The following is a 12,338-nucleotide window of genomic DNA, read 5'->3' on the forward strand; positions in this document are numbered from 1 at the left end:
TTTGGTTTTCTAAGAGACTAAAGAGCTGCCAAAGAAAAAATAATAGCTTGCTAAAGATCGCCCAGTGTCAGGACATCTGGCCCAATCAGAGTCACTAAAGTTAAGAATCTGAATTTCTGAACTTCTGGGAAAGAAAATTCCTTTTTCGGAACTACTCTTTAAGTACCTCAACACTCGCTTTGTGATAAACTACTATTTTATGGTTTATCTTGTGCTAAATTGAGTGGTCTTTATCAATCCTTTGCATACTTATTCATACAAATTGCATGGTTTTACAAATCCTTCCCAATCTTGTTCTATGGTTGAAAACTTGCTTCCTAAGCCCTTAAATTATTTATTTTTAATTCCCTTTTATACCATTCGATGCTGTGATCCGTGTGTTAAGTGTTTTCAGGCTTTATAGGGTAGGAATGGCTTAGAGGATGGAAAGGAAGCTTGCAAAAATGGAAGGAACACAAGAAACTAAGGAGCTGACCAGCGAGAATTGACGTGCACGTGTACCTGACGCATACGCGCAGCTTGGCGCATTCCACAGCGACGCGGACGCGTACTTGCCACAGACACGTGACACGGGCAGAAGACCATCGACGCGTACGTGTACCTGACGCGTACGCATGACATGCGCCACGTGCAGAATTTGCATAAAATGCTAGGGGCGATTTTGGGCTGAGTTTGGACTCAGTTTTCGGCCCAGAAACACAGACTAGAGCCAGAGACAGCAGAGACTCAGGGCACGTCAACACATTCACACATTCTCATGGTTATTGACTTAATTATTATGTTGCATATATGATGTCTGGTGTCATGGTGGTAAGATATACGAGGCGACTAACCAAATGTCTATAGAGAAAAGGATCTGGCAGAAGGGGGCTTGTTACCTAGATTATTTTTTTCATCAATAGTAGATGTAGCCATGTAGACTTAATTGTTGTAATTTTATAGTGGGAATACATAAGGAATACATAGTATATAAAGTGTAATAACTCAACAAACATTTTTTAAAGAGTTTTCATTCTTTTCAAAATGAGTTGAACTTATTTTTCTTCTTCTCTTAATCCCTTCTAATTTATCAAACCATTAATATTACAATTTGAATGGTTTAGGAAATGAGATTTTCTTCATGATGCGATGAGCGTGGAGAGCAACCAAACTGTGAATCAAATTGAAAAAGTTGTGAATTGAGATCCAATCGTGGTCAATTATGCAATTTTCTTTCTTTTCCTAATATTTTTTTGACATTTCCTTTTTCTTTTTCTTACCTCTTCCTTCAAACTTATCCAATAGTGTTTGATGAGAAACTATTTTACAAGATTCTTTCTTGATGAGCATAACTGTTCTGATCAACGAGTTGGAAGAAAGAAGATCTGGATCCTATTATTTTATAATTCATTAATTTTTTAACAATGGAGGACATGGTAAACAAATCCTCGAGTGGTGGTTCTGACAACCAAAGCAACGCAGTACAGATGGACGTAAATGTACTAGCCAATCTCTTCCATCAACTCACTCCTCTTCAATCTTAAATTTCGAAGAGCAACACAAGCCCAATTCAAAATCAATCAAGTTCTTATTTTATTCATCTAGGAGAAAATTTAGGTACACTGATTATTTCAATCATGTTAACACCTAACAATTATGGTAGTTGGAGTCATGCTATGAAAAACAAATTAAAATTTATTTATGGAACCATAAGAAAACCTAAGAATAATAATGTTGAATCTGAGGCATGAAAAAGATGCAATAATTTGATTGTTTCTTGGACCAATCTTTCATTAAGTATTGGAATTTGTAATAGTGTTATGTGAAACAATGTTGCTGTTGATTTGTGAGAGGACCTTAAGCACAAGTACTACTAAGGGGATAGTTTCATAATTGCAGAACTCCAGGAGCAACTTTTTTGCCATCAAACAAGGTGATCTGACCATCACCGATTACTACACAAGGCTCAAACAAATATGGGAAGAGCTCAATAATTTCAAATCCATTCCAAATTGTGTCGGATGTATAGAGTTATGCTATTGCGGATTGTCAAAAATAAGAGGATACAGAGATGAAGATCAAGTAATCAGACTTTTGAGAGGGTTGAACAAACAATACTCTATCGTCAGATTGTAAATCATGCTCATGTCACCTTTGCCAGACCTAAACATAGTATTTTCTATACTAACATAGCAAGAGAGACAACTGACCGACATGGACAACAATAAAATTTTGTTCAATTCATTCAAAATACAAATGCATCACAAGTGTCCAATTCCTCATCTAACAGAGGCAGAGGAAGAGGACGAGGGAGATCGAGTCAAGGTGGTAGAGGTCATAGAGCTAACATGGTATGCTCTTATTGCAACAAGCTCGACCATATAGAAGATGTGTGCTATAAGAAACATGGGTACCCCTCCCATTCTAGTTGTGACAGCAACATCATACCACAATCAATCAAATGATCACTGAGGAGCATGCTGATGTACTCAATGACAAATACTCCCAACTTAATTGCCTCCAAGAAAACACTGGAATGTCAAGCTCTGAATTTACTCCCGAACAAAGATTTTTCTTGTTGGAGTTAATCAAAGGCAAAAGTGTGCAGCAACAACCCCATAGTACAAACCAGGTTTTGACTAATTCTATTCAGACCTCCACTCCAGGTAAAACCATTGTATTACAATTTAATGCAAGAATTATGAGCATTATAACCCTAAAATCTGCACTTTAGATCATTGACTCATGTGCGACAGATCATGCGACTTTTGACTTAAAAGATTTTGCAAGTTTTTAAAATATTGCTCCAATAAATGTGATATTGCTAAATGAGACCAAAACTGTAAGCACCATTATTGGCACAATCACATTCTCTAAAAAAAAAATTCTCAAAAATATTTTGTACATTTTTTTTATTTTATACTGATTTCTGTGTCAAAATTAACATTAAACTTACATTGCCAAATGTTAATTAATGATAAGTGTTGTGAGATACATGATCAATCCATATCGAAAATCATTGGCATTGCTAAGTGCGGAGAAGGGCTATATACAATTAATAGAGAACCAAAATATTTTCACCTTCAACTCCCTTCAATAAAGCAAGTTTCATTGGCAGCAACTACTACCACTACTTATATTATAGCATCTTCACATACTGAGAACAATAAGATTTGGTATCTTAGATTAGGACATATACCTATGTTTAGACTGGTTTTAATGAAAAAATATTATCCTTTTATAGATTGCACTGCTTCAATATTTCATTGTGACTCATGTCATTTTGCAAAACAAAAAAAAACTATTTTTTTATTTTAGCACAACTAAAATAAAGGATTATTTTTACTTAGTTCATATGGATATCTGGGGTTCTATTTCTATCCCTTCCAATGAAGGACATAGGTATTTTTTATTGTAATAGATGGTTAGAGTAGATTTATTTGGACTTTTTTTATAAAAACAAAATTTGAGGCATCACAATTGGTTATTAACTTTGTGAATTTTGTCAAAGTACAATTTGAAAAACAAGTTAAGTGTATAAGAACTGACAATGGACTATAATTCACTCTAAAATCCTATTTTGCATCAACTGGCATTCTACACCAAACTTCTTGTGTAGAAACACCAGAGCAAAATGGAATTGTAGAGTGAAAACATCAACACATTTTAGCTATTGCTAGAACACTGTTATTTCAATCAGGAATTCTACTTTGTTTTTGGCAATACGCAGTTGATCACGCTATTCACATAATTAATAGGTTGTCCAGCACTAAATTGGATAATGTCAGTCCTTATAAGCTTTTGTATGGTACATTATCCAACCTTTCAGAGTTAAGAGTATTTGGTTCTCTTACATATGCCTCCACATTAACAAATTCAAGAACAAAATTGGACCCAAGAGCCAGAAAAGCAACCTTTCTCGGTTTCAAATTTGGAACAAAGGGTTTTTGACTTATTGATTTAAAATCTAGAAATTTTCATTATCTAGCAACGTAACTTTCTATGAAACTCATTTTCTATTTTAATATTCCACAAGCACTGAAACTGTGACACCTACTCTTACTCCACAATGTATCAACATTTTTCAATATGATACACCATTCACATATCATTTGCCATCACCTACACAACCACACTCACAGATTCAAGTGAACATCTCTCAAGTTCAATGCATTCACCAATTTTTTTCACATACCATTGCACCGATTAGCACACCATCACAAAACTACAGCATCCCATATGACTGCATCACTAGAAAATCTAAAAGTGTCAAGAGATCGCCTGCTTATTTGAAGGACTACCATTGTATGATAACCCACACAACGCATTCTAGCAACTTTGTCTACTCTAACACTTTATATCCTATCTCACAACACTTGTCTTATGATAAACTAAACCCAGAATATAAGTCCCTTTTTCTAGCCATCACCTCAAATCCATAACCTAACACCTATGAGGAAGCGGCTGTACATGAATGCTGGAGAAAGGCAATACAAGCTGGGCAAAAAGGGAGTAAGTTTGAGGAATTGGCGTTTGGAAGCTTAGAGCTTGTGAAAGGAGAGATTTTTTAGGTGTTTCGAGCTTAGGGAGAAATCAGCCAAGCTATAGTTTTGGTTTTTCGAAGTTAATATTTAATGTCACGTAAAAACTTAGGCTAGAAGACCTTAAGATAGGAATGAATTGAATGAATTATTGATAGATTATGAATATGATATATGATGTGTGTATAAAGGATGAATAAATTTGTATGTGTTGGATTATGTCTTTGATAAGTATAAAAAAATAATGAAGATCGTTGATGTGTTGAGGATTGATGGTAAGTTTGTGAAATTAAATTGAACGGATTGGTTGATAGATGTGTGGTTTGATTTTGTAAACGATTTGTTATTGGAGTTGGTTGATTTTGGGAAAAGATTTAATATTAGAATTGGTTTGATTTTGAAATAATTTGATATATAAAATGATTTGAATGACTGAGAGGTGTTTGATTTGATGGTTGGGGCCCTTGAAGGGTGGCAGAAGTTTGAGTTTTAGAAGAGATGTTGCTGAAATTTTTATAAGAATTGGAAGCTTCGTTTGAAGCGATTATTTAGAAAGAATTGGTTTTAAGGATTACATGTTTTAAGTTTGATTTGTTTAGAAAAGAATGGATTATGTGTTGAGTTTAAATTATTGATGAATGGAATGGAAGTGTGATAATGAGGAATGATGATGGTAATAATAATGAATTTGAGATTCAACGAGATATGAATTGATGATGATAATGAATTTAAAAGTATATGAGACATGATTGAGGTTGATTGATGACAAGTATGTCTGTGTTTTTCCTATGATTGTATGGGTGACAGGGCACCTATTCCCTCTAATGGTGACAGGGCACATAATCCCTCTGATGGTGACAGGGCATGTATTCCCTCTAATGATATTAATGCGCAATAGAGAGATAGTGTCCGAGTTAGCTACCAGACATGTCGGGCTTGGCTATATAATCGACAAATGAGCTCATCAGCCATAGGATAGGCATACATCATGTGCATTTGTATGTTTTGCTTGAGTGTTTATTGTTTAAGTTTGCTTAATTGCTTAACTCTGCTTATTTGCTACTTGTTCTACTTGTTGTAATTGCACCTCTATTTGTATTTTTCTTGCTTGAATTGTATGTGTATGCTTCTGAGAGATCCTTTCTTGGTGGAGGAGTGATGGAGAGTTGTTCTACCAGTGATTCGGAGGATTGAAGGAGACAGAAAGTGAACTGTTAGGTTAAAGTTAGATTTAGAACTTAAATACCTTAGATAACTTACTTAATTTCTGGTTTAGTTAGATCTTTAAGCTGAAATCTGAGTATCGAAATTCTAGAAACACCTCTGGCTTTTCCAAGACCTTTTATATTAACTATATGGGCACCTTTACCATGCTGAGAACCTCCGGTTCTCATTCCATACATATTTCTGTTATTTTTCATATGTAGGTCGAGAGGCACCTCGCTGAGCATCTGGAGATTCCTGTGCAAGTGAAGTTGGGTTAGTTTTGGGATGCTGCATTTTGTATTTATGCTATATATATAGATTCTCCTCTGTATATATTTTATATTTGTCCCTCCTAGAGGTTGACTTGGAGAATTCTGTAGTTCGAGTTATATTTTGGGCTGTATAAATATATATAATTACATACTCTAGCTGGCCTTAGCTTCACAGGTCGAGTCTAAAGCTATATATCTGTATTTTGGAACTCCGATTTGTATATTATGTTTTTAACCTTTCTTTGATCTCGCTTATCCATTTTACGATTAACCTTGCGAGTGTGACACGATTTTCTGTTTTCGCTTTTGCTTAACTTTTTCTTCACGGCTCCTAATTATAAATTCTTTCAACTATATTTATGTACGTATTTTATTTTTAAAGGTCGTAATACCTTGCCACCTCTACTTTACGACTTAAGCGTAAGGCTTTGTGTAGTAGGGTGTTACATTATGGTATCAGAGCAATTCGTTCCTGTAGAGCCTGAAGGACGGACAAACTATGCTTCTGGACATACTCTGGGTGTGTGTATATGCTAATTAGGATATATGTGGCATATTTGATCATGAGCATATATTTGGGACTTTGAAGCACTAGACTTGAGATATTGCGACTGATCATCTTAATATCACTTGTTTGGTGTGAACAAGAACCAAATGATAACTCGTGGACGCCGACGCGATCGAGGCAGAGGCCAGAATATTAATGCTGAACCTGAAATAACTATGAATAATCCCGTGAACTTTATGAACGCTCTAGAGAACATAGCGGCTGCTACTCAGGCAAGGGCTGAGGCCCTTGGTCAGCAAGTTAATAACGGAAACGGAGGTAATGGTGGAAATGGACCGATGACTTTAGCAACTTTTCTGAAGATAAACCCACTAATTTTTACAGGAACCACAAATCTGATAGAGGCTGATAATTGGTTTCAGGATATGGAGAGAGCCTTGCAAGAACAACAGGTGCCTGAGAATTAGTATGTTGAACTTGCCACATATCAGCTAATTTGCGAAGCATAGTATTGGTGGCAGGGAACCCGACATCTCCTACAGCAGGGCAACACCGCAATACCTTGGGATGCTTTCCGATCTGAATTCTACAAGAAATATTTTCCTCACTCCTTCAGGACAGCTAAGGAATTTGAACTGCTACAATTGAAACAGGGTCAGATGTCGGTCGTTACACGAATAAATTTGAGAAATTATGCTGATTCTCCAGAATTTGCCAGGGTGCTCCGGGAGATTTTGAGGAATGTAAGTGCATCAAATACGAAGGAGGACTTCGGAGTGATATTTTGAGTTCAGTGGGTCCCATGAAAATCAGAATTTTTTCTGAATTGGTAAACAAGAGTAGAGTTGCAGAGGAATGTTTAAGAAAGGCTGCTATGGCAGAGAATGATCGCCAAAAATTCTACCAGAAGGAGTACAATCTGAATTTCGCACTAAGGGGCTAAGAATTTAAGAGAAGAAGATACGCACAACAATTCCCCAAGGTCACAATAACTCTGGAACGAATGATGACCACCAAGAAAATGGTAGAAAAAAATAGACGATGGTTGTTTCAGATGATTCAAGTTGTCAGAAATGTGGGAGCTATCATCCAAACAGGCCATGCCGTTATGGTTCAGGCTTATGTTACAATTGCGAAAAGTCAGGACATTTGGCCAGAGATTGCCCACACAGGAGAAACCGGAATGTAGCCAAATCCGATCCTCAGATCCGAGGTAATAAAGGAATTAGTAACCAAATTTTAATCACTTTGAATAATATCGAAGAATAGCATTCATTAGTAACACATGATTGAGTTGTGAAAAATCATGATTTTCCAGATGAAATATTAGTTGGCATAAATAAATAAGATAAGTTCTTAATAAGAAGCGATAAGAGTGACGCAGCGGAAGCGCGAAGATTGGGAGGACATTAGGACTACTAAGGTTAGAAGGAGAAGTTGTGAGAGATAAGTCGTTGTGAAGATTACCAAAGGTCGAGAAACTATCCATTAGGTTGGAAAGGGAACTACTTTCGCAAACTCTTGTAGTGAACGGTATTTTCAAGGGCGAAAATTTTTGTTAGGGGGGTAGAATGTAAACCCCAGGTAATTAGTAAATAAATAATAAATTAATTATTATTTAAAGAAAATTAGGAAGATCAATTTTTATAATTTAGAGGAGTGAAAATATTAAAAATACGAATTTTGACACTAATTTTAAAAATTTTGGCCTAAAATTGGACAAACAGGCCGAATCGGATGAACTAGGTCCAAGTGGGCTCAAGTCCATAACCTAATCTACGTTTAAAACTTTGATTCAGCCTTTCCTCCTCTTTAGAATTCAAGAAATACGCTGAATGAGGGGAGAAGAGCTTCAAGAAATACGCTGAATGAGAGGAGAAGAGCTTGAATGTAATACCGTAACCCTCGTTTCCAATTTTAATTTCATATAACTTTCAATCCAGAGCTCCGATTGACGAACCGTCAGCGACCACATGTTCGTCTCAAATTTTTTACTGATTTTCTGCTTGGATGGAGAGAGAAGAAAGGGAAGAGATAAGAGAGTGGGGGTGGTGGTGGAAGGGGGGGAAGGGTTTGTTTTTATTTTTTAATATTATTTTTATTATTTATATTAATTATTAAGGGTAATTTGGTAAAAAAATAAAATTAAAGTAGAAAAGGGCGAATTTATAACGTTTTGTAACATTGAGGATGATTTTAATAACAAAAAAAAGGTTGGAAACGATTTTGATTTTGGTCTCAGATCTTAGGGATGAAAAAAATACTTAACCCAATTTTTTGCTATTTTCGTTGTTATTGTTAGCAAAAATAAATTAACTTTTTTTTATTACTGTCAGCAAATTTTTTTTCATTTTTATCGACAATGATTGATTGAAAAAATATAAAAAAAAAATTTGATCTATTTTTGTTGATAATAACAACAAAAATTATAAACAAATTTTTTTTTTATTTTTGCAGACACAATCACGAAAAATCATAGAAATATAATTTTTGCAATTTTTTATTGCAAAAACAAAATTAAATACACAAAATAATAAATTTTGTATTTCAATTTAAATTGATACATAAAAAAATTATTTAAATAAAAAAAAACAACAAATAACACTGGCTAATAGATTTAATCTACAGTAATTTCTCAGATTTATTTTTATCAATTTAGTCTCCCGATCACAATTGTACTATAATAATGTATAGGATCTGAAAAACTAAATTAAATTAGTACAAGTTTAGTAAATAGATATATTATTGGCTTATTGAATTTGTTGCACTCTTTGAGTCATGAGTTCTCGATGGATAACCCATTCCACTTCCTCCCTTTATATTAGTTTTTTTTTTTTAAGAATAATTTTGTCAGCATTCACAAAATTTATAGATACAAATGATTATTTTTTCAGATAATAATCCTAATATTTTGGTTCAACCAAATCAGGATAGTTAACAAAAATGAAAAAAAAAAATAAGTAAATTATAGTATACAGAGCATCAAATCATACAAATTTAAAGATATGTTTTTTTGTTCATACATTATACAACACATAGTTTGAGTGATGTAATAATATTATAATAATGTAAGAAAGAGAACATAAACTTTGTAATTATTACAGTATAGTTAGAGGCTATTATTTTTGTTACAGAATAGTAAAAACGGAATTTTTGGAAATTAAAAGATTACTTGTGTTAAAGTTCTTTCTAGTATAGTATTAAATAAAAATTATTACAGAACATCGTTTATACTATATATAAAATAAAATAATTTTAGATATAAATTAAGAATAATTTTTTAAAATAACAGTTAAGACATTGTTTTTAATTAAATTTATTCGAACAACTTAAAAAGAATAATTGACAAAAATAATACTAATTTAATATTAGCTGAATTTATTTTATTTTTAACAAGCAATCAGTATGCAAAAATAATATTCTTAATTTTTTTAATAATTTTGCTTTAAATAAATTGGACAAATTATTTTAATAAACTAAATGGCACTCAATATTATCTGAACGTCCCAAATCAAAAAATGCAACGTCAAAGTTTCAAAGCAAATTTTTATATAAATCGAATTGAGTCAATTCGATTTAATGAAACACGTAGTAAATCGAATTCATTGGATTCGAATTAGATGTAAAATGTTCTTGAATGAAAATCGAATCAACTAGGTTCGATTTGACATTTTACTACTAAATCAAATCAAATGGACTCGTTTATAGATGAACATAAATCGAAACAAATGGATTTGATTTGTAAATGAACGTAAATCGAATCATCTTAATTCGATTTATCCATGCACGTATGTTATGGTAAATCGAAACTTGTTGCTTCAATTTATTGTGTTTGTTACTATAGGAATAATTCGAAGACACTTAATTCGATTTACAGAGCACTAAGGTGTATAAAAATGAGCTTATAATCAAACTTTATGTGGTCACTAGAGATCGATGTGGCTAGACAAGTCTGAGGACCATTGTACCGTTTTACCTCTCAAATTCTTTTGCGCTGGCGAAGGCTAACCCGAATAAGCCATGCGCACCCGCCCTCGAACTCCTTGCACTTGCTATAGTACTTGTGATGATCCGATTCCAATACCTTATACTCAACACCATGGCCAATGCTATAGGTCTTCACGCTGAACACGACTTCCTCTTTATCTTGAAACTGCTGACTGACCTAAAATTCAAATACACCTCCTGCATTTTGCGTGTCTCTTGCCCCGAAGCCAACAGGTACACTGGGATCTCTCTGAGGTGCCATGGCATCCAAGTCCAGAGCAAAGAAGTACGGGGGTACTGATTAATACCTAAACTAGATGCTCCCCCACCCACAGCTGGAGTCGTTTGTGGTGTCTCATCGTCGCTCATCAACTATCGTAGCGGGTTCCACATCATTATCATCATCATGCAATGCATCCTCAACCCCATAAAGTGCTCCAACCTCTCCGAAAACCGAAACCATCACAGGAGAACTGAGCGTCGCAAAAGCAACTTCTTCCAACGGTCCAACCTCACCAACTACTGCATCACAACTGCGATTCAGATTAATTGCAAAGGACAGTGAAACTACTAAATCTGATTCAGGTACAATTACCGGCACTGCTGACGAGGATCCAACAGGCCAGACAGGACACTAAAGCAAGCTGGATGTCCTTTGGAGTGGATTCCTATTCGAACCTCCAGAACTAGATGCCACATCAACAAGCTTTGCCAACAGTTCCAAAATCCTCACCTCAAAAAACTGACGGCAACAATAGAACAGCACCTGAAAATCTTCGTCACTGCTAATAACAAATGAATTATACTTGACATCATCGCGTAACGAATGATATATATGATTTAAATTAAACTGTGAAAATTGGGCTATCTAATTTTATTAAGTTGTTTGAAATCTTGTATTAAGAATTTAACTGCTAGATATATAAATTTAAAAATTTATTTGAAGTAAAATTAAAATTATCTTTCATCAGTGAAGACAATATAATTTTAATGGAAAAAAAATATAATTCATATACTTTGACTAAGTTATATATCATGTTAGAATAGTTTCCGTTAATTAATAAAAATTAAACATAAATGTAATAATATCTTAATTTTGTTTAACATGTTTAATTATCTCCATGTAAATGAAAAGAAAGCAAACTAATAAAATGTTAAAATGTTTATAACAAATTAACAATACACGTTATAATTATTTTTTTTAATATATACTTATAAATAAATATTTAACAATTTTTTATATATCATACGAATATTATTTTTTTATAATTATCATTTAAAAAGTTGTGAATAAAGACGTAAAGAAAAAATCAAAAAATGTGTTATTATTGTTTAAATGGTTAAATATGTATTATTTTACCGTCATATATAATTATAATTTATTTAATCTATTAGTATATTACATTAAGAAAAGAAGAAAGAAAATAAAGTTGAGTTAATAATTCGAACCGAAAAAGCCATGGTTTTGTTGTATAAGAAAAAAGAAGTGTAATAAATTTTAACAATTTTTAACTGCTTTAACCATTTTCAAACAGTTACTAATTAATATTTAATAATCTGCAAATAGTTGTACCATATTATAATCACAGTCTTTGCATTTATATTAGAACCCTCTCTAATAAAAGAAAAAAGGACACATGTCATTAGTTTTAACCACAAAAAAATATCTATATAAAATCTGTATGAAGTAATCTTTGCACTAGTGTAACCCAAAACATTAACCCAAACCCAATTCACACTGAAGACTAGATAGAGTATACTTTTTAAAAAATAATATAAAGTATAGTGTTCATTGCTAATTTAAAAATTGGTCATTGTTTATATAAATGATTATTCAAAAAATAT

The sequence above is a fragment of the Arachis ipaensis genome, chromosome B02, assembly GCF_000816755.2.
Source record: "Arachis ipaensis cultivar K30076 chromosome B02, Araip1.1, whole genome shotgun sequence".
Taxonomy (NCBI): Eukaryota; Viridiplantae; Streptophyta; class Magnoliopsida; order Fabales; family Fabaceae; genus Arachis; species Arachis ipaensis.